This window comes from Anabrus simplex, chromosome 1 (genome assembly GCF_040414725.1).
Source record: "Anabrus simplex isolate iqAnaSimp1 chromosome 1, ASM4041472v1, whole genome shotgun sequence".
NCBI lineage: Eukaryota > Metazoa > Arthropoda > Insecta > Orthoptera > Tettigoniidae > Anabrus > Anabrus simplex.
In genome coordinates, this window is record NC_090265.1 from 558,282,786 (window position 1) to 558,306,888 (window position 24,103).

Consider the following 24,103-nt stretch of genomic DNA (forward strand, 5'->3'; position numbering starts at 1 on the left):
ACAGTTCCGCAATTTCCAAATACACGCAGGTTCATATGGTGCAAGTGGTGGCAAGAGATCTTTCTAGGTCGACGTCCCGAACAAATCGCATTAAAAAAAAAAAAAAAAAAAAAAAAAAAAACATATCAGCTGGTCACAAAGTTAACGTAAAAATACAAGCTTTTCTTTCTTTCCTTATTTCTTGCTTGCTTTCCTTCTTTCTTTGCATGTTTATATCTTATTCTTTTCTTCATGGGGCCTCTAAATATTAGTTCCTAATTAGCGTCGACCTCAAAGATCTTTTGCTACCATGTTTTTCCTTCATTCCCACCTGGACATACCTGCTCCCTTCACAAAGCTGCAGGTTGTGGGTTTAAATCATAATACAGAGTTCAATAAATAAATATTTAACCGAACTTACCACGGCTCCCTCTAAGTTTCTATCTGAGCATGCACTCACTACTCCTCTTTCGCAGTTCTACCAGACAACTGTGTGAAGTGCAAGTATGAAGGATGAGTTCTCCACCTAATCAATACTTTATTTTACATAGTGTCAATAATTTACATAAAAACAGTACCGGTTTCGACCCGTAAATAGGTCATCTTCAGCTGTTAGAGAACTTACTTAATAGCCACTGTACAGAATAAACAATACTAAAATTAAAACTAAACAAGAATGCCATGATACCACTGTTCTAAAATTACTTAATATTAGCTATATACATATGGTACAGTATTGGGGTTAAGGGTGTTATTTTCAAATATTACATATATTGAGGCTGAATTAGGATACAGTTCTTGGAGTTGATCAAGAATCACCAGTGATATCAATACGGACCATGAAACTAATAGATTATAGTGTGTGAAGTGAAACATGCAGAAGTCTCTTAGTCATGCACAGGTTCTACAAGTCTATTTGTTGACAAAGTTCAGAGAACGAAGCATCTGTTGTTAAACTACTGTAATACTATTATTATTATTGTGCAATTTATCTCATGCCATTATAATAATTCCAATAGTATTTTCTATTAAAATTATCTGTGTTGGTTCAGTTCTCAGTCCTGTAATTGGGTGAATGTTTATTTTTTCTGTTCCAGGTGAGTCATGGGTGCAAGACAAGAAAGTAGTGATCGGTCAGATGGACAGTATTCTTCTGAACTGTAAGGTAGGAGTCGTGTTTTCAATTTGGCGATTTTGTCGCTTCATCTGTCGATTTTTATCTGTCAGTTACAAGACGGTATAACATTGTTGGCGCCTGAATAGAGTTCTGTAAATTCTACTCGAGCGATGAATACAGTATATTTCTCGTTTAACAACCTAGCCATTTTCATCCTTTTTCCACTGTTGTTTGGGAATTGTCTTCAGCTTGAGTTGTCAGTATTGGGCAACTAAATACATATTTGAAAACATACCGTTATTTTACTACCGTGCATAAAAGTCTTCTTCACTAATGGTTTTAGCTCGTGTGTGCAAGAAAACAATATTAAACTGGGATGCACGAGGCAGTACGCCACGAGTTCATAAAAATTAATAATAATAATAACAATGAATGTTTGGGTTTCCACGATGTTCAGTTACATTAGGCGGTATTACTATTCAAACCTAGCGAAACACTACTGAAAATTATTTTCTTTATTTATGGAACCTTGAAAACAATTTCAACACGTTCTTTACAAAGCTGCAGGTTTCTAAAATCACTATAACCTGAACCTCTATGTAGGTAGGTGTTGATCTTTCTTTCTTTTTTACAATCTGTTTTAAAATAGCACCGACACAGATAGGTCTTATGGTGTCGATGGGCTTGGCTTCATCCTTGAAACACTGTCTGTCAGCCCCAGCATGTGCCTGGTGTGAAAATGGGAAACCACAAAAAACCATCTTCAGGGCTGCCAACAGTTGGGTTCGAACCCACTATCTCCCGATTACAAACTGATAGCTACATGACCCAAACTGCACAGCCATTTGCTCGGTAGGTGTTGTTCTTTAATATTAGCTGATTAAGTGTATTATATAGCTGGAGGCGAATTCGTTCTAGTGTTCCCACCACTATAGGGTCCGGCTCCATGGCTAAATGGTTAGCGTGCTGGCCTTTGGTCCAGAGGGCCCGAGTTCGATTCCCGGCCGGGTCCGGGATTTTAGCCTTCATTGGTTGATTCCAATAGCTTGGGGGCTGGTTGTGTGTGCCGTCTTCAGCATTAGAATTCATCACAGGTAGGGCCCCATTCTCATAGACGCGCAGGTCACCTATACTGTGTCAACTCGAAAGATCTGCACTCGGCCTCTTCGGAAGCCACACGCCATTATATATATACCACTATAGTATCAACGACAACTCAGTCCTTATATCAGACCCCTCTGATTTCGTTTGCCAGAGGCAGGTATAGTACTTGTGGCCTTTTTCTCTGTTAATCTGCTGGATATTTTCAGAAGGTCCGATTGTGATGTCGATGAGATCTTTCATCCTTGAAACACTGTCAGTTATTATTATTATTATTATTATTATTATTATTATTATTATTAGTACGTCCGGCTCCATGGCTAAATGGTTAAGGTGCTGGCCTTTGGTCACAGGAGTCTCGGGTTCGATTCCCGGCAGGGTCGGGAATGTTAACCATAATTGGTTAATTTCGCTGGCACGGGGGCTGAGTGTATTTGTCGTCTTCATCATCATTTCATCCTCATCACGAGCGCAGGTCGCCTACGGGAGTCAAATCAAAAGACCTGCATCTGGCGAGCCGAACTTGTCCTCGGACACTTCCGGCACTAAAAGCCATACGCCATTTCATTTCACTATTATTATTATTATTATTATTATTATTATTATTATTATTATTATTATTATCTGTTTAAAGAACAGAAGGTGTTGTTGAATCGATAAGGAAGAGATGGTTAAAGGTCTATGGACACTTGTTGAGGGTGGACAATGACAGACTAACGAGGAGAATCTTCGAATTCTTCAGGGGGAGGAAGGAAGAGCTGAAATTATTTTTGATAAGTGAAGTTGGACTTGACTGCGATAGGGGGTTACGGAAGATGAAATGAAGTGAAAAAATGAAATGGCTTATGGCTTTTAGTGCCGGGAGTGTCCAAGGACAAGGTCGACTCGCCAGATGCAGGTCTTTTTTGTTGACGCTCGTAGGCGAGCTGCGCTTAATGATGATGAAATGATGATGAAGACGTCACATACACCCAGCCCCCGTGCCAGTGGAATTAATCAAGTATGGTTGAAATTCCCGACCCTGCCGAGAATCGAACCCGGGACCCCTGTGACCAAAGGCCAGCACGCTAACCATTTAGCCACGGAGCTGGACGAGATGAAATGTGGACATAAATTGATTCAGAGAACTCTTCAAAAATTTCTTCGGTTTCCAGGAGACTGGGGAGACATTACTGAGAAAAGGAAGATCCTATGCAGAAGAACAGGAGGAGGAAGTAGGAGAAAGGATGAAAAGATACTGGCAGAGAAGGTTAAAACTAATACAAAGATTGTCAAACGTGGTTCATAAACGGCCGAAACGAAATCAACAATAATTGTTACTTTAACCTGTATTGTTCTTAAGTGACGCCGGAATATAATTTTGCCCTGAAATCGACTTCAAAATGTTTGTTAATTTGCCAACTCGTATCTATCGAATTTAGGCACTAGGAAGTGCCACCCAACTGTACTATGATTCGATCCCGTAATAATGAGTGGAGTCCGCCTCTGCGGTGTAGTGGTTAGTGCCATTAGGTGCCACCCCCGGAGGTCCGGGTTTGATTCTCGGCTCTGCCACGAAATTTGAAAAGCAGTACGAGGGCTGGAACGGGGTCCACTCAGCCTCAGCAGGTCAGATGAGTAGAGGTGGGTTCGATTCCCACCTCAGCTATCCTGGAAGTGGTTTTCCGTGGTTTCCCCACTTCTCCTCCAGGCAAATGCCAGGATGGTACCTAACTTAAGGCCACGGCCGCTTCCTTCCCTCTTCCTTTTCTACCCCTTCTAATTTTCCCATACCCCCGCAAGGCCCCTGTTCAGCTTAGCAATTGAGTCATCCCCCGACCCAGAGTCTGAAGCTCCAGGACACTGCCCTTGAGGCGACAGAGGTGGGAGCCCTCGCTGAGTCCGAAGGAAAAACTGACCCTGCAGGGTAAACAGATTAAGAAGAAGAAGAAGAAGAAGAAGAAGAAGAAGAAGAAGAAGAAGAAGAAGAAGGAGGAGGAGAAGAAGAATATTGAGTGGAAGAGACATGCGCAGAGCCAGTCACTCTATGTTACCGGGAATATTATTGGTACTTAGCTGGAGTTATTATCGCAGTACTTCGTTTAAAGCTTTTACCGCATTTCAGGTTCGCAGTCAACGAAGACCGTTTTCATGGGATGTAGTAACTCGGTGGAGACAAGCTCTGGTTGGAGGAAGACTGTTTAATGAGAAGTGGGCAGAGAGGAGCATACTCTACCACATCCACTTACACCACCCAATTTCGCCAAACAACATTCCAACAATAAGCTGGAAACGAAATGATGACTTGGCCTCAATTAAAACACACCCACTGAACCTGGATTGCAGCCAACTGCGTGTAATAATAATAATAATAATAATAATAATAATAATAATAATAATAATAATAATAATAATAATAATAATATCGAACGATTTGACTACGCGGAACGGGTGGTGTAAATGTGAACTTGAATTCGTGAAATAGTGGGGTCCGAACACCGTCGTTGGCAGACTTGAGGTTGTTTTCCTTAGTTTCCCATTTTCACACTAGGTGAATGCCGAGGCAGTACCTTAATTACGGCACACGTACAGTATTACTCCCTCAGTTCTAACTCTCTCCCATCCCAATGTTGTCCAAAATCTGTAAATTTTATTGAAAAATTAAAACCATTGGAATAGTATTTACGTGACCATGAACACAAGACAGGTTTTTTATAATTACTCACTTGTATGCAGTATTCATTTTTCCAAAGTTTTATAACCTTCCAGCATTTCAACTGGTGATTAGAAAAATGAATACATTATATGTTTTGAATATTTCAGAATAGTAGAAATATAGTAGATAAAATCCAAATCCAGGAACTTACTAAATTAATATGTATCATTTGAACATAATTCCTACTTTTATTGCAACCGAATAAAGGTTACTATCTGGAAATACCGGGCGAGTTGGCCGTGCGGTTAGAGGCGCGCGACTGTGAGCTTGCATCCGGGAGGTAGTGAGTTCGAATCCCACTGTCGGCAGTCCTGAAAATGGTTTTCCGTGGTTTCCCATTTTCACACCAGGCAAATGCTGGGGCTGTACCTTAATTAAGGCCACGGCCGCTTCCTTCCCACTCCTAGCCCTTCCCTGTCCCATCGTCGCCATAAGAACTATCTGTGTCAGTGCGACGTAAAACCACTAGCAAAAAACCCATCTGAAAAAATATAATCATATTTTAATTTCCTTAAAATTTAGTCCATTATAATATTTGAAACTTTCTTGAAAAACATACCTCGTTAGAGATATACTGCTCTCAGTGCTAGATAACGTGGTAGTCTAAATTTGCCGGGCTGAGTGGCTCAGACGGTTAAGGCGCTGGCCTTCTAACCCCAACTTGGCAGGTTCGATCCTGGCTCAGTCCGGTGGTATTTGAAGGTGCTCAAATACGACAGCCTCGTGTTGGTAGATTTACTGCCACGTAAAAGAACTCCTGCGAGACTAAATTCCGACACCTCGGCGTCTCCGAAGACCGTAAAAGTAGTTAGTGGGACGTAAAGCAAATAACATTATTATTATTATTATTATTATTAGTCTAAATTTATCTGAATTTAAGACAATATTCAGGCAAATATTTTTTTCATTTCATATGTTGCTGATTTGAACGGACCATTAACAATACTACGGTACTTTCTCTGTGGTAAGCGTGGTTGAGTATTGTATTATTTTCAGTCACACGAGTGCTGGAAACCCTTCAAATATTAACCAAGCTCGTACACAACCAAGTGTTCTAAGACACGGTATGCTACTGTCTTGTAGAAGTAAATGGTCAGTACATCAGGACAACTTGCTCTGAGGAAATACGGAGTGTTGGAGCAGTTGGTCTGAAGAGTATGTTTCATTTATGTACTTATGTAAGTTTTTATTTGTTTACGTATTTATTTGTTGATTTAGGCCTATGTGAAGTAGCAGTGTGGCATACATAAACCACCTCTAAAGGACCAAATTTCGTGTGTGTAGTGGCGATTATAGGCCCCCTTGATAACTCTGGCTTTGCTCCCACTTACTTGTGGTACAATACACACTGCACTTTCATCTCCCCTATCCAACTTCCCTCGATCAATTCTTGTGCTTTCTAAATTCGATAGTATTAGATTTACAAATCTCGTTTCCATGCTTTCCATGGCCCAGCCAATTTCTTTTACCTCTTCCTCTTTCGCCTATTGTTCGAGTAAAGAGAGTTTGATAATACCGTTGCTTCACTTTATAAGCTGCATCTGTGGATCAGTGGTAGAGTGTCGGCCTCCGGATCCCAAGATAGTGGGTTCAAACCCGGCAGAGGTAGTCGGATTTTTAAAGGGCGGAAAAAGTCCATTCGACACTCCATGTCGTACGATGTCGGCATGTAAAAGATCTCTGGCGACACATTTGGTATTCACCCGACAAAAATCATTAAATCTCAGCCATAGACACCCAAGAAAGTTTCGGTTTACTCGGTCTGCCTTCTAGTGGGCCTAGAGTAAAACGGAACGTCGAATTTGACGAGGAGGCAGCCAGATGGCGTCAAATTGAAATGTCTGCACACGGTAGCTGAGGCCATATTATTATTATTATTATTATTATTATTATTATTATTCACTTTATAGACATATCAACATGCTTACAACTACAAGCTTTCTCTCATAAGCTTGGACAGTAGTTTGTAAATGTTCAAAATGTTGAGTATATTGGTCAAATGGGTTGCTGGCATAGTGATATAGCTACTGGACTCCCAGCCTGAGTATCCTGAATTCGACTCTCGGCAATTTGCCGTTGTAGTGACAGGAAGAGCATCCAGACTTGATCACCTGGCTAAGTCCTACATTGAACCTAGGTGCTCCACTGGCCTCACAGAAAGGTAGGAAGGTAGCATTAAGAAAGAAAATGTATACGACCATATTTACTGAAACCTTAATATTCTTTACAGACTTCTGCCAAAATTTGGCAAATACCCCGGCGTCATTATGTTATAACGGTCACGAATTTTCTCCTCATATTATAAAAAGGACTATAATGATCAGGGGTGTGGTCTATTCCAGATGGTTGGAGTGAGGCAGGCGATGTCGATGTCGAATGATTAATGGTCGCTAAGTGAATTGTCCAAGCGCGCACAATATCCGATGAAAGTTGAGTAATGGCGTTCGACAGGCATCAGGACTAGAACCTAGAGAATCCACATGATTGATGGAAGAAGACAGTACATATAACTAACTCCTGCGTCATGTTGAGGTCAGTGCCTAGAAGAATTAAAACGCTCTCTTTTACAATAATAATAATAATAATAATAATAATAATAATAATAATAATAATAATAATAATAATAATAATAATAATAATAATAATAATAATATAATATTACTCCTGGTGAATCCAAGTGCACTCTAGACCTAAGAACACCAGCTGTTAGATTTATACAATTATTCAGTTTCAGAATTTTTAGAGGGAAGGAAAATATCGCAGTGAGTCTTAAATGAAACAGCTGTGCTCACTATTCGAAGAAATAATGATATTATAAAGAGAAGTGTGCCTAATATCACACTCACTCCTAAGAACACTGTAACTCAGTGAATACATAGAATTTTTCAATAATCAGGAATTCTTAAAGTGCTATTCTAGTAGACTGCGTGAAGTCAGATTTTTTGTTCCAATTTGTTATGTTTCCCTAAAACTGTTTTCTCCGTCATTTAAAAATCTTAAATACTATATGCACGAATAAGTCAGTGTAATTGCCGGGCGAAGTGGCTCAGACAGTTGAGGCGCTGGCCTTCTGAACCCAGCTTCGAAGGTTCGATCCTGGCTCAGACCGGTGGTATATTAAGGTGCTCAAATACGTCAGCCTCGTGTCGGTAGATTTACTGGGCACGTAAAAGATTTACTGCGGGACAAAATTTCAGCACCTCAGCGTCTCCGTAAACCTTCAACATTAGTTCGTGGAACCTAAAAACAATTATTATTATTATTATTATTATTATTATTATTATTATTATTATTATTATTCTAGGGGCTTTACGTCGCACCGACACAGATAGGTCTTATGGCGACGATGGGATAGGAAAGGCCTAGGAGTTGGAAGGAAGCGGCCGTGGCCTTAATTAAGGTACAGCCCCAGCATTTGCCTGGTGTGAAAATGGGAAACCACGGAAAACCATCTTCAGGGCTGCCGATAGTGGGATTCGAACCTACTATCTCCCGGATGCAAGCTCACAGCCGCGCGCCTCTACGCGCACGGCCAACTCGCCCGGTATTATTATTATTATTATTATTATTATTATTATTATTATTATTATTATTATTATTATCTGACACTTGTACTTGGAGAGAATAGATATGTTAGCTTTTTTTCCCAACAAGATATTGGTCCAGAATCTCTATAAACCTCAAATCAAAAAGTACTGGTGAAACGCTTATACTTTTTCTCTCCCGATCACTCTCGTATTTATATCTACCACATAGTCCCGATACAAGTTTAGGGATGAGATGAGATGAAATTATATAGCATGCTATTACGGCCGGAGCCCTTGCTGACGCAAACCTCAGTTGAGGAGCTACCACGCAAGTTAGCCGTGCGGTTAGGGGCGCACAGTTTTGAGCTTACATCCGTGAGATAGTGGGTTCGAACCCCATGGCAGACCTGAAGATGGTTTTCCTTAGTTTTCCATTTTACACCAGGTAAATGCTGGGACTGTACCTTAATTAAGGCCACGGCCGCTTCCTTCCCACTCCCAACCCATCGTCGCCATAAGACCTATCTGTGACGCTGCAACATAAAGGAAATTCTTAAATAAAATAAAACAAATGTGGAGCTAATGAAGCTGATATTAATGATGTGATAAACTTAGTACAAAATTCATCATTTACTCATCGGACCTTCTCTTTCCCCTTTTCGTCACAAAACTTCGCATTGCAGTATGCATAACTATTACTATTTTCCTCATCAGTTGTCATTCATAAAGGCTCTAATAACTTACAGTATATTTTGAATCTGAAGGTGAATACCTGGTTTCGTATTCTTTTTCTTTTCATTTATCATGTTAAAATAATAATAATAATAATAATAATAATAATAATAATTGTACCGGGCGGTACACCTCCACTCCGCTAATTTAAAATGTGCGCCAGTTGAAACTCCTCTGCTGGAGGAAGTCTGAACTTTATCTACGCTATTAATTCTCTACTTTCTCAGAAGATGTCACTACCTGTAAATTTTGGAGTTTTAGAACTGTGTCACTTTTGATGTGTTTTTGTTTCGCTTGAAGTAAGAAGTTTGAACTTTCTCTTCTAGAGGACACTACTGAAGATCTACAATAGTGCAACCTAGTGCGGAGTCAAAGAACTATTTTTTTTGGAGAAAATTTAATTTCAAGAGTTTGTTCTTTGTTAAATTTCTTTCTGTCATTGTTTAAGTTGGCAATATTTACCCCTTTCTTCCCCTTGTTATGAATGTATCCAATCCCGAATTTCTTCTATTAATTTCTGACCAATCTGGTGTATCTTCCCCCAACTTGAATCTGTTGCGGGGTCCTACCCAATAAAGAGTTTGTGGGAGGGTGTTTTCTTTCCCCTAACGCCTAGAACCTTCCGCGAGAGGATATAAACTGCTGATTTTCGGGTCTCCGGGCCACTTCTGTTCCATCTTTCAGTGTGTTAAGTACATAGCAGGGGGCGGGAAGCGCCTCTTTCTTCGGCAGCGGTCAACAACAAGGTAATGGCCGATTAATAACTTCTTTCTTTGCTAGCTCAGCAGTTTAACTTTCGGGGCGGGTTCTAGGCCTTCCACCATGTAACTTTCCTTTAAAATGTAAAAACTACTGGTATCTATTCTATCTTTCAAACGACATATCGGAATAGAGAGTGCTTAACCCTCTCGAGCTCCCAATCACATCGTCTTGAGGTGAACTTATTTTTCTCAACCAATTCTTCCGTAATGTAATGTAAATTGTTATTAAGTCACCTCTGTAGTATGGGATTAGCCCTTGTATTAATGGCCCAGTGCCAAGTAGGTCTTAAGCAAAGTGTATTAGGAGTGCAAATTCGCCTCCTCTCAAATTGTATTTTAGAGGTCATGTATTAACTTTCTTGTCATTTAACAGACCTCAGTAGGTTGGGTATTTTACCCCTGTGTATATGGCCTTTGAGGACAGCTTAAAGGTGGAGTTCGGAGTGGCCTATGATAGGCTTGTATTTTAAGGGGAAGTTGCCCTTTATTGAAAATTGTGTCTCTGCCTCAAGGAGGCTTTTTGGGTGTAATTGGAAGCAAATGTTTCTGGCATGTTTGGGGGTTTTCGGCCCCTTTGTTGTATGGTGTTCATTGTAAGGTTGGGCTCTTTGCTCAAGAATTATGTTTGACTTTTGAAACCCCAAATGGGGTACCTATGTAAATGTATTTTTCAATCGTGTTTCGGCTACTAAGGACCTGTTCTATTTGTTGTTACCTAACGTTGCAAAGAAAATATAACCTTGTTAAATTTTAAAATTAATTTCACTTTAGTAGCTTGAGACCTATTCACCACCCAGCACCTTCTTTCATGCATAACTACCACCAAAACTCGGTAACAATAATAATAATAATAATAATAATAATAATAATAATAATAATAATAATAATAATGGAAATCCATAGCCTGTTCCCAGTCATTCGACCGGGTCAGAAATGAAATGAATGAAGCCCCTATCTAGCAGCGAGGATGGGAATTGTGCTGGCTGCCGAAGCCTGTCGCACTCCTCTGGGGCAATGGTTAATGGCTGACAGATGAAATGAAATGAAATGAAGTGATAGTGGAGAGTGTTGCTGGAATGAAATATGACAGGGAAAATTGGAGTGCCCGGAGAAAAACCTGTCCCGCCTCCGCTTTGTCCAGCACAAATCTCACATGGAGTGACCGGGATTTGGACCACGGAACCCAATGGTGAGAGGCCGGTGGCTTAACCACAGAAAAGCCTTCTTAGGACAGCCGACGGCGGGGACCAGCCGTGAGGTCCAGCCCTAACCCGTCTGCCGAATACAGAGGCGTAGAGCCACGATAGAGCCATGGCCACCCCTCCTCCGCTCGGTTGGCCGGTTGGAGTGCAGAGCTGTTGGACCATGGACCAGCCGACTTGTGTACCGAGACCCACTCTGCATCTATCGACGAATTGTCATCTCATTACCGCACAATGTGATACTGTGACTTCTCCGAAAACCGTAAGAGTAGGTAGTGGGACGTAAAGCCAGTAACATTATTGACAGTGCCCATTAACATAATATTATGATAAAATTAAATGTATTTATTATATTCAATATTTCAAATGTTTGTCATTATAGACGGGGATGGTAAACGCGTACAAAAAGAGGAAGCTGCCGGGCTTAGTGGCTCAGACGGTTGAGGCGCTGGCCTTCTGACCCCAACTTGGCAGGTTCGATCCTGGCTCAGTCCGGTCGTATTAGAAGGTGCTAAAATACAACAACCTCGTATCGGTAAATTTACTGGCACGTAAAAGAACTCCCGTGCGATTAAATTCCAGCGCCTTGGCGTCTCCGAAAACGGTAAAAGTAGTTAGTGGGACGAAAGCCAATAACATTATTATTATTATTATTATTATTATTATTATTATTATTATTATTATTATTATTATTATTATTATTATTATTATTATTATTATTATTATTATCGTAAGTTGTCATTCTAATTGGTCAACAGAAATCGTTCTCGTCTTCCCTTTTGGTCAGCATTATGCTGGAGATCTATTACCACAATAGGACAGTAATTTATTTTCTTCAGAGGCGATAGGAGAGGTAGATTACCCAGAATAAGTATGTATTTCTTATCCAGTTTCCTTTCGCGGAGAGCCAATTATACAAAAAACATTAGTGGCACAAAAAACTTCTCTTCTTAACGAGTAAATTCACTTCAAGTTCTCCAGCATTCACTTTCCGCTGCACTGAAAGACCTTTAGATTATCAAGCTAGCCACTTTAATTTACGAACAGTACTTCCGAAGCTTTAATATCGTCCCCTATCAGTAACGATTTTCTATTGGAATGTTTTCTTTCCGATATCACTGGATTTCCATCCGCCTTCAACTCAGAATTTGATGGGAGTTTGGTGAGATGTAAAAATTTCAGTCTGAAATAATGTATAAGAAAGGCGGAATCAATAGCGATTTGTGGCCGGAATTGGAATTAGTTTGTTCTGCAACATTTCATGATCTAAACACTAGTTTGTGTTATAGTTTTGGCGAGCTTCGTATTTAATATCCTGTATACAGGGTGTAACCTAAGGTACGGCCAAACTTTCAGGACACATTCTTCACATGTAGAAGAAGAAAATGCGTTATATGGACATGTGTCAGGTTTCGAGCCCCAAAGTCGGCAGCCATGAATATGGTTATCCGTGGTTTTCTATTTTCGCACCAGGCAAATGCAAGGCCACGACCGTTTCCTACCCACCCATAGCGTATTTTTATCCCATTGTCGCCGTAAGACCTACCTGTGTCGATGTAAAGCAACTTGTCAAAAAATAAAGAAACAAAAAGAACTAAGACACGATGTAGTGACACGATTCGCCATTCACGGCTTCCACCACAAGAAATGTATGGATAAAGGGCCTAGAGTGGGAAGGAAGCAGCCATGGTCTTAATTAAGGTACTGCATCAGCATTTGCCTAGTGCGAAAATGGGAAACCACAGAAAACCATCTTCAGGGCTGGTGACAGTGTGGTTCGATCCCACTATCTCCCGAATACTGGATACTGGCCGCACTTAAGCGACTGCAGTTATAGAGCTCGGTGTCTTAGTTCTTAGTTTCTATAGACAAGAATAATGTTTTACGATATATACTAATATATTTATAGCTTATGCTATTCTTCTTACTTGAAAAGGTAAACCTTTTTAGTTCTTCACTTGTTGTTCACAACTGGGATTGGGACTGGAAGAGAATGCCTCACCCCCAGAGAAGACAGGAGACGTGAGTTAAAATATATGCCATTCTCTAAATAGTTTTGTTTGGCTCTCTGAATTAACTTCATGCGATCACTTCAGCTGGCTCTGATCCGGGATATACACTAATACAGCTCAAGTATAGGCACCACATCGACACATCGCCGATCTATGACGAATGAACAAGCTATTTGTAGAATGTTATCGCCTTTAAGGCAAATTCTTATTACTGTTGCCATGAACGGTAGATTACCATTTCTGACCAACTAGAAATATATATTATTTTACCGAGCGAGCTGGTCGTGCGGTTGGGGCCACGCAGTTGTGAGCTGGCATTCAGAAGACAGTGGGTTCGAACCCCAATGTCGGCAACGCCGGGTTGAGTGGCTCAGATGGTTGAAGCTCTGGCTTTACTGACCCCAACCTGGCAGGTGCGAACGGGCTCAGTCCGGTGGTATTTGAAGGTGCTCAAATACGTCAGCATCGAGTGGGTAGATTTACTGGCACGTCTAAGAACTCCTGTAGGACTAAATACCGGCACCTCGGCGTCTCCGAAAACCGTAAAATTAGTTAATGGGACGTAAAATCAATAACATTATTAGACATCTTTTAGGATACGCTCTCCTCACTGTAACGTCTTATTGGCCCTGGTACTGTATTTGAGTACCTGACTGGACAGCGTGTGTTCGGGTTGGTTGGAATCCCGAATAGCTCTGGTCTGTGTGTTATTGTACCGATGACATTGTTGGCAAAACGAGATATTGAATCTAGTCGGCGGTATTTTTCTCTTCATTTCAGACCAATTTTAATTTACCATCGAGAGACACATTCCCATGTGAGTAGGGGTGGTAGAAAACATCCACACTATCCTCTGCCTGTTGTATTAAGGTGTCAAAAGGGGTGACCTCTTAACTTGGGATCGTCGGTTGTTGACTGCGGGTTTCCTAGTGGAGTTTGCCATTAATTCGAGTTATTTTTGCCAGGCTTTTCACGTTCATCTTTCTTGTCCGGTCTCTCTCGGTCCAATCTTATTCTCCTCCGACCCCGATGCTATTAGCTTTCTGAGACCTAGGTTGTCTTTTGTCTCCACGCCCTTCATGGCCCTTCATTCTCTTTCTCTGATACTCTCATTCTTTGAAGAGGCAGTTCTCTTCCATTTCTTTCCTCTGATTAATAAAGGATGGTTGCTCAGTTGTACTTCCTTTTAAAACAATCATCACTACCACCACATGCCAATAAAGTGATACATCACTGCATTAACACAAAAATGAAATCCTGTACCACGGCCCGTGCTTGTTACCGCGAACGGAATTCTTATTGTTACATGTGACCTGTGTTGAAGACGAATGATAGAACGTCAACACGGAATGGAAACGTGTACTGTTGTGCGTGCATGTCCTATGTTCATGTGCAGAAGCCAGCAATGTGACATTTTCACTTTAAGCAGTCAGTGTCCCGTGTAAAGGGCAGACAGGCAGCCTAGTTTGATTAATGTTTCCTCTGACAAGCCGCGAAGTTCACATTGACCACACCAGTGGGCGCAATGCGTCACACTCCAACTCACTGCATTGTGCATCGTTTGGCAAGGGCTCAAAATATCATATTGTATGAGAACTCGTAAGGGAATATCAGCAGCTGTCCAATTCCAGAACTGTTTACTAGGTGATGAAAGACCACAGGTTTTCTGATTGAAGTTCAATATGAAGTTTTATACTTGTTTAGATGTTGATGAATTACTATATTCTTTTTTTTTTTTTTTTGTTTTTGTTTTGTTAGGGGCTTTACGTCGCACCGACACAGCTAGGTCTTATGGTGACGATGGGATAGGAAAGGCCTAGGAGTTGGAAGGAAGCGGCCGTGGCCTTAATTAAGCATTTGCCTGGTGTGAAAATGGGAAACCACGGAAAACCATCTTCAGGGCTGCCGACAGTGGGATTCGAACCCACTATCTCCCGGATGCAAGCTCACAGCCGCGCGCCTCTACGCGCACGGCCAACTCGCCCAGTTTACTATATTCTAATTGCATATATAGATACATACATGCACCTTCATTATAGATTGTTACGCCTTTCAGCGATCAGTCTGCAAGACTCTGTGAGTTAACTATGCACCTCCACAATCGTCTATTTGAAACTGGCTCTGCGGCCTAGTTTTAGTTCCATATGTCTTTCTAAATAATTAAAAACTGATTCTAGCCGTCGTTGTCTAGGTTACCATCTTATCCTGTTACTCTACATGTCCGAATTATCATTCTCCCAGGTAAAAATGAAATGTCGTATGGCTTTTAGTGCCGAGATATCCCAGGACGGGTTCGGCTCGCCAGGTGCAGGTCTTTCTATTTGACATCCGTAGGCGACCTGCGCGTCGTGATGAGGATGAAATGATAATGCAGACAACACATACACCCAGCCCCCGTGCCATTGGAATTAACCAATTAAGGTTAAAATCCCTGACCCGGCCTCTGAACCGAAGACCAGTACGCTGACCGTTCAGCCAACGAGTCGGACATTCTCCTATGTAACCTCCTCGTATGATCCCACCATCGAATCTGGTTTATACGTACAGCTTCATCTGTCGATTTCATTCCTCCCTTAAATTCAGAAGCTATGCTGACTCTACATAATGTACCAGAAAACAAAACTAGAAGAAAGAATAGTTTTAGAAAATGCCAAAAAAAAATATATGAAAAGGCTAGAGATTCCGAAAATTCCAGCAATGTCAACATACAAAAATTGAATAGTGAATCAGGAGTACCCAATTTAATCACGGGATAATCCCAACATATTCTGAGACTAGGAGGAAGTGAAATGTAAATCCTAAACGGTCAATGAAGTTAAAATATAGAAATTACCTTGTCGCAGTAAAAGAAACGTGATGAGGATACTGAGGGTAAAACATTCGCTTTCAAATTCGTGTACTGACCTTAGGGCCACATGGCGAAAACTATCTTGCCCTATTATCTGCTAAACGGCACTTACTATTTATTTTCTACATAATTTGATTGAAAAGGCAGAAAGACCTACCCTAACTGTTATATAATGCCTACATTTTAATTTTAAAACCTATAAAATACTTCCCTCATCCAGAAGAGGATTCGCGCCGATAGTTGGAGACTCTACATGTTGAAATTTGCCCTTACCAGCAGCAGAATGATACTACTACTACTACTACTACTACTACTAATGTGTCCATTTCTCCCCTGAAGGGGGAGGCAGGTCTCGTAAAAGGTGATGCCGTCTCGCAGGTCAGGAGTTTTGTATCGCAGGAGGTGTGAGGTGAACGTGAGGGGGTTGGCGCCTGTGACCTATACTAGGAACTGTCCCGGCATTCGCCTTAGTGCAGGAGAATGGAAAACTACGGAAAACCATTCTCAGGGCAGCCAACGGTGCGGACGAGCCCCTCTCCGTCTTCCGAATACAGATGCGTAGAGGCACGGCTCGGTTGGCCGATCGGAGTGTAGAGCTGTCGAACCACGAACCAGCCGTGGCCACTTGTGGGCCGAGACACATTGTGCATCCGCCAACGACCAGCAGCCAACCACGCAACGTTTATAAGTTCACTTTTACGCGAACAGAGAACCGAAAGTTATCCACGTGTTACTGGATCGCCTTTTTACAGGCAACAGGCTGGTAGCTGATTGGGCAAAGTTAGTGCCATCTTAAAAATGCAGAAAAAATGGGTACCAACCCCAAAAACGAAATTTATAATGGTTATATAATATGATTCCATAAATTCCTTCTAGATAGTGCGCAGTATAATGCAAGAAGGGTAGGCTAGTTGCAGGTGAAACAACAGGTCAAGTCTCAGTCACAGTTATTCTATACAAAGTTCATGGGGTTACTGATGGATGGCGCGCAGGATGGTAGACGTAATACAAGGGGAGACCCTATTTTTACTATTATTATTATTATTATTATTATTATTATTATTATTATTTAGAGTGTTTATTACTCGCCTGGCGCAGCCTTTTTAAGGCAGACCATCTGACAACGGTGGGTGGCATTTGCAGTTTATTGGAAACTGCATGTTAGTGTGGATGGAGAATAATGTTGTGCGTAGTGTACGAGTTGCAGGGAAGTCGAGGACTGCACAGACATCCAGTCTCTGAGCCAAGGGAATTAACCATTTACTATTAAAGTACCTCGACCCGACCTGGAAAAGAACTCGGGGTTCTAGCGGCCAAAGACCAAGACGTTGACACTCACACATGGAGCCATGAACATTATCCTGGATCTACACACTGGCCTCAAAGCTAAAATGGACACTTCAATTCATCGGAGGCTTGTCAGAACCGTTGTAAGCCGGTATCTAGGACTAGATATGTTCTACACTGATAGCTCGAGGGCAGCAGAGAAGGTGGCCTTTAGTGAATGATAATACGTTTCTCTTTTCGATTCTTCCCCATCCTCTGCTGGAGATGTTGATTGTTTGGTTAGGAAGCGTTTCGTCGCTTATAACCTGAAGCATTTTCTTCGTCCACACTTTGGCACTGTTACAGTGGAATTGTAACGGTTATGACAGGCACCTTACTGAGCTGCGCCAGCTTATCAGTCAGTTCGCAGCGAGTACAGTCTGTATTCAAGAAATTAATCTTAGACCAGGTACGGTCTTTAACTATTCGTAAACCAGGAAAAGACAAGGATGTTCCTAGAAGTTACCGTCCTGCCTCTCTCCTGTCGTTTGTATAAAGTTCTTGAAAGGCTCATTCTAAACAGAATAACAGAGAAGCTAGAGGCAGTCTGCATACCACAACAGGCTGGATTCAGATCAGCGAAGAGTTGCACGTCTCAAGTGTTGAAACTAACACAACACATAGAAGATGGTTTCGAAATGAAAGAGATTACAGGAGCTGTATTTATAGATCTAACAGCGGCTTATGATACAATAAATCACATACTACTTCTTATGAAACTTTATAATGCTACCAAAGATTATCAACTAACTTGCTTCTTAGGAATATCCTTGAAAATAGAAGATTCTTTGTTGAATTTCAAGGACAAATAAATAGATGGAGATCGCAGAGGAATGGATTACCCCAGGGTAGTGTGCTTGCTCCAGCGCTGTTCAACGTTTATACTAACGATCAACCTTTACCTGAGGGAACGCAGAATTTCATCTATGCAGATGATTGTGCCATACTTGCCCAAGCTCATTATTTTGAAAATGTTGAACAGACACTTACTAAGGCATTGAGAGAATTGTCTGACTATTACAGGGAGAACCACCTGAGACAAAATCGCAGTAAAACTCACCTTAAAAACAAACAGGCAGCAAGTACCCTTAATATTACCTGGGAAGGAATTACACTAGAACACTGCACAATTCCAAAAATATCTAGGAATCACCCTCGATCGTGCTCTAACTTACAGGAGGCATTGACCGAATACCATACAAAAAGTGGCAACCAGAAACAACATTATAAGGAAGTTACCAGGCACAATGTGGGGAGCTAACCCTACCACTGTAAGAACACCTTCCCTTGCACTCTGTTACTCTGTCAGGGAATATGCAAGCCCAGTGTGGTCTCGATCTAGTGATGCCAAATTAGTAGATGTTGCTCTTAACGATACTTGTTGGACCATCACCGGGTGCTTAAAGCCCACTCCGCTCGACAATCTTTATTGCCTTGCTGGTATTGCACCTCCTGACATCCGTAGGTAGGTAGCGGCAAAACGTAAGATGTGCAAGGTGTAAACTTCTCAAGCACATCCTTTACATGGATATCAACCAGAAACCCCACGATTAAAATCAAGGAATAGCTTCCTCAGAACAACAGGGGCACTTATCGGGACACCACAGCATTCCCGAACTGATCTGACATACAAGATTTAACAGCCCTGAGGGATGGCTCACACCCTGTGAAAAACTTCCCGCTGGACACACAGAGAAATGGACCCCATGGAGATCGCTCAATAGATTACGTACATGCAAGAATTACTTAATGAAATGAGGTTTCCGTACGAAGTCGCCACTATGTGAATGTGGCGAAGTGCAGACGTTCTCCCACCTGCCTGCTCCAATACAGTCAGTGTCCAACACCATGTACTCTGGAATAGTGATGAGACATTCGATTCATTTGATTCCGTTCACGTTACTGAATCGATACAGAGATCCGATTCACGGCACAGTAGTAACCGCTCCTACTGCATCTGTGTAGTATGTACTGGTAAGACAGCAGCAACAGCATTCAGTGCTCGTAGCTGCCATCTGGTCTTCATTCAATGAACTCCTTTCTTAGAAAAAAAAATGCTACTCTCCAATACATCGAAGGTTTCTGGCGACGCAGGATGGGAAAGGTCTAGGATTATGAAGGTAGCAGCCATGGCCTTAATTAAAGTAGAGTCCCAGCATTTCCTGGTGTGAAAATGGGGAAACTACGGAGAACCATCTTAACGGCTGCCGACGGTGGGATTCGAACCCACCATCCCCCGAATGCAAGCGCATAGCTACGCGATAATATCCGCACGTCCAACTCAGTCATTTTTGAAAATATGTATTGTTCTATCAGCTGAGGATTTTTAAAATCGTTATATTGTGTATAGGCTACCCGAGATGTACAGTAGCCCGCTGGTTTTCTGATTCAACATACTGTTGGTTAAGTTATTGCGTCAGTCGGCTCACTTACTGTCCACGTATTATTGAAGTCCTGTGCAACGATGTGACATATGAACTGAGAGAATACTGACCCGTTCTTCCCAATATAAAAGAAGTACTTTTGAGTGGTCATGGGCATGACTCATAGTCATACGGCAGGCTAGAGTCGAGTTTAATTAATTGTCAAAAAAATAAGTTACGATACTAAGATTCGTTAAACTAATAAATAGTATAACGTAATATCCTACCTATTTACTAGCTACTTCAGAATTATGTTTTGACTACCTTTTTAACACTGCAAATAAATCCATCTATAATTAAAACCTCCCTGTAAGAAGAGGACAGTGAATGCAAGTGGGTATTATTTTCAAATGAGCTGAGCTCGAGCGTCCATTATAGCATACGATTCTTTCAGTGCACCATGGCTCACTGTATGTCTCGCTGCAGCGGAAGCTCGTCTGTCCGCCAGTGTCCAATGTGCCGATAAGGAGCCGTGTGTATCTTGTGTCTCACAGAGCCGTACTCGTTCACGATTCTTTCGGTGTACCATGGCTCACTGTATGTCTCGCTGCAGCGGAAGCTCGGCTCTCCGCCAGTGTCCAGTGTGCCGATAAGGAGCCGTGTGTATATTGTGTCTCACTGAGCTGTGCTCGTTCACGATTCTTTCGATGTGCCATGATTCACTGTCTCGCTGCAGCGGAAGCTCGGCTCCTCGTCAACGTCCAGTGGGTGCGCTACTCAGAACTGTCCGCTGGGAGTAAGCTGAATCGTGTGCGGTGAGCTCGCCGTTCCTGTGAATCGATTCACTCGGACACTTAAATGAATCGATACACTGCTTCAAATCATGCATTTAGTAGCCAACACTACTCTGGAAGACCTGACTTGTACTATAACAAATGCAGTCGATGTTGCTTCTGGGCGGCAAAAGTGTAAACGAACGGCCAATTCAATGTTATATTATTCATGTATCATGTACCATATTAGCTTCACTCATATAAGTGCTTCTGACACGAATAAATAAATAAACGCACGGTCTAGAGAAATTTTAGACCATACTCGACAGAACGGGATTATGCTAACCGAGCTTTCGGTGACGTTGTTATTTTCACTCGTTATGACACCTTAACACCCAAGCGGTTCCGTTAAGAACCCAGCTGGAGGCCGTAGCGGTACGGATTTCATTGCCTGTCACAACTACAGTTTGTAACTGACCTTATGGATCAGTTTGCACCTCCTTTACTCTTATTGGGTGATTCTAACATCCATCACCCAATATGGGGCTCTGAAATGCCTTGCCTCAGAAGAAGGGAATTGGAGAAGTTGATAGGAGAAGTGGATTTCAGCATTTTGAATACAGAAGAACCAACACGTTTCAGCGCAGCGCACGGTACGTTCTCTGGCATTGACGTTAGTCCGTGGCCGCCGTGCGCTCGTTCCCCTGCTTCGGTAGTATGTTTACGATGACCTCTGTGACAGTGACCATTTCCTCATTGTTCTTACTTTGTTAAAATAGAACTCCATCGACGCTCCTCCCTAATGTATTCTAAAACGTGCTGATTAGCCAAAGTTCTCATCACTAGCTGCCTTTAACCCGGGAGAAGTCGCACGTGGTCGAAAAGACCGCGCCCTACATTGATCTCAGATAACTCCATACACGCCGGCTTTTTACATTCCTTAGTATTGATTTTCGCTAAGTGTTGTTTATTGTTTACTTTGCCCTTATTACTGAATAAAATACAAATACAAATACAAACTTATACATCACCTTTCATGTTAGGAGACCTATCACAGCTTTTATTTCTGCCAATGTTGAATCACTAGCATTTCTCTCACTTGAATAATTTGCCCTGGTTTTCTTATCCAAATAGTTGTGAAGTTAACAATTTCCTCTAAGACGCTTTGGGGGAAAAATAGCTCCCAAGATTCCAGTATGGTAGTGGCATGTCGAGCTTGGCCTAGCGGACCTGGCAGATGGATTACAATGTTCCTCCTTCTAGCACTTACTCTACCAACACTAGTATTATAAAATAATTCCATCTTGTTTCACCATTTCCACCAATGTTATCGAATAGCTGTTGATCTTGATATGGGTCTGCTTGAAAAACTTCATCCCCAGACTCTGTGGACTCTTCAGAAGCACTATCATGATCACTGATTTCTATATTATCAGTCTCATCATCTGCTCCTTCGGGGAAATCAACATCTTCCTCGAATATCTTTTCACGAAAGAGTTGTCTTCCATCAAATTCTGTTCAATTTGCAAGCGTTCATTCTCCTGTAGCTCTTTTTCAACACTGCCCAATAATTTTCGTACGCTATCTTCGTTTCTGTGAATAAAATCCGTCGCTTTGGAAGTCGCACGGGGTGGAATTAACCGCACTAAATAAATACGCGGAAACTCTCATGCGGTCAAAAGCACCGCACCGATGAAATACTGGCTACTATGACCCACTATATGGAAGTGTCATTTATTCAACCATATGAGAGCCCTGCCAACATCCCCCCCTAACGATATGGTAGAGGGTGATCGTCATTTTTCACCCATATTCCAAGTGATACCAACTTTACCATAACTGCGGTCTTTTCCTCGCCATGCGACTTGTCCCGGATTAACGATCCCAACAGCCGGAGCGTAGACGTTGATATAACTTACAAGTAAAACACACAACGTATTCTTGCTGCTGTTGAGGAGCCCATCCCATCATTTTCTGGAACTCCTCGATGAAAACTCGCTCGTAGGTGGAGCGAAGAAATTGCAGCGGCTATAAAAGAGTGTCGCCGCGCTCAAAAACGCTATCGTAGGCAGCCTAATGTGGTCAATTTGGTAACATTTAAGAAACTCCGAGCTAAGGCGCTAGTTCTTATTCAACAGAGTAAGAAAGCTACATGGGAACGATATGTGTCGTCCATGACGTCACATACAGTTTTCTCAGGTCTCCTTTCTTACTTAATATCTCCGAAATATCAATCAACACTTTCTTGGAATTCCATATTAAAAATTAATTTGTATTTCCAGAACACTTTTAATCCAGGATAACTATAGGTCATTACTTATGGAAAGGTTTCATACTGGGTGAAAAGTGATTTAGCTTGCGTACTTGCGCTTTTTTCTTTCTCGCACACAACTTCAAGCACTCCAGTTCGGTCTGTTCGGAGATCTTGGAAATTTTCAAGTTTTTCTGGAATTTTCAAGGTAACAAGTCCTTTGGTACCAAGTTTTAAGTTCCTAAGGTGTCTAGAAGTGCCTCGTTAGTTCAATTAGTTTTTAATACTTATACCTATATTTATACACCACTGCATTTTGACTTCAATTTATTAGTGAGCCTGAGGTGGACATTGACTTTTCTTTGTCCTGGCTATGACAGCTAGAATCTGCTATGAAGCATTCATGTGAAGAGCTATGATAAATGGGCAATACATATTCACTGACCTGGAGTGAATTACTCGGAGCTTTGAATGTGCATTCCTAGTTCCACAATCCGTGACATTACTGTACATTAAGCTGATGTTTATCATCTCCCACTTATGTTATACAGTTCCCGGTATACGCCAATTTTATAGGCTTCTTGTTGATTTACACAGATTATATGGCCTTCCATGACCATACTTCGGATGAAAAAATATGGTATTTTTACGGTAATCCGTTTTACTATACAGAATACATCTGTGATTAATAATAATAATAATAATAATAAATTCCTCAGTGGAAAAATTCACGAAACCTGAATCGAAACGAAATGCAACGAAATGAGATGCCAAAAAATTGAAAAATATACGTCCAAACACCAAAAGCTGTTCATTAAAGCAGAAAGTAACTATGGAACACTAATTTTGAAATAGCCAACGGCCATGCCATGTTGAATACACCGGTTCTCGCCCGATCACCGCAGTTAAGCAACGTTGGGCGTGGTCAGTACTTGGATGAGTGACCGCTTGGAAACACCACGTGCGGTTGTCCGGCCCCGCGGTGTAGGGAGCAACGCGTCCGCCTGTCACCCGGTGGCCCCGAGTTCGATTTCCGGCCGGGTCAAGGATTCTTAATTGTAAATGATTAATATCCCTGGCCTGGGGACTGTGTGTTTGTGTCGTCCTTAACGTTCCTTTCCTCACATTCAACACTCTACACTTCCGAAATTCCAATTACACGCAGGTTCATATCATATGGTGCTAATAGGGGTAAAAGATCTCTATAGGTCGACGCCCCGAACAAATAGCATTAATTTCTTTTTTAAAAATAGAAAAAAGAACGCAAAGTTATATGGAAAATTCTACGCCCAAAACTCACAGGTAAACATTAAGGACAACGCACAGGCATTCAGAGTGACGTCAGAAAATTAAGATTATTATTTTTTTTGGCCTTTTCCAGTTATTATTATACGATCTTCCTCCAAGAGCTGCAGT

The 24,103-nt window shown here is 41.6% G+C and overlaps 1 protein-coding gene and 1 pseudogene across 1 annotated transcript in view; both read left to right on the forward strand.

Moving 5' to 3' along the window:
* Nucleotides 1-24,103, forward strand: part of LOC136869567 (uncharacterized) — a 394,710-nt gene that overhangs the window by 22,538 nt on the left and 348,069 nt on the right. The window lies entirely within an intron of this gene.
* On the forward strand, nucleotides 23,542-23,660 carry LOC136859258 (5S ribosomal RNA; annotated as a pseudogene).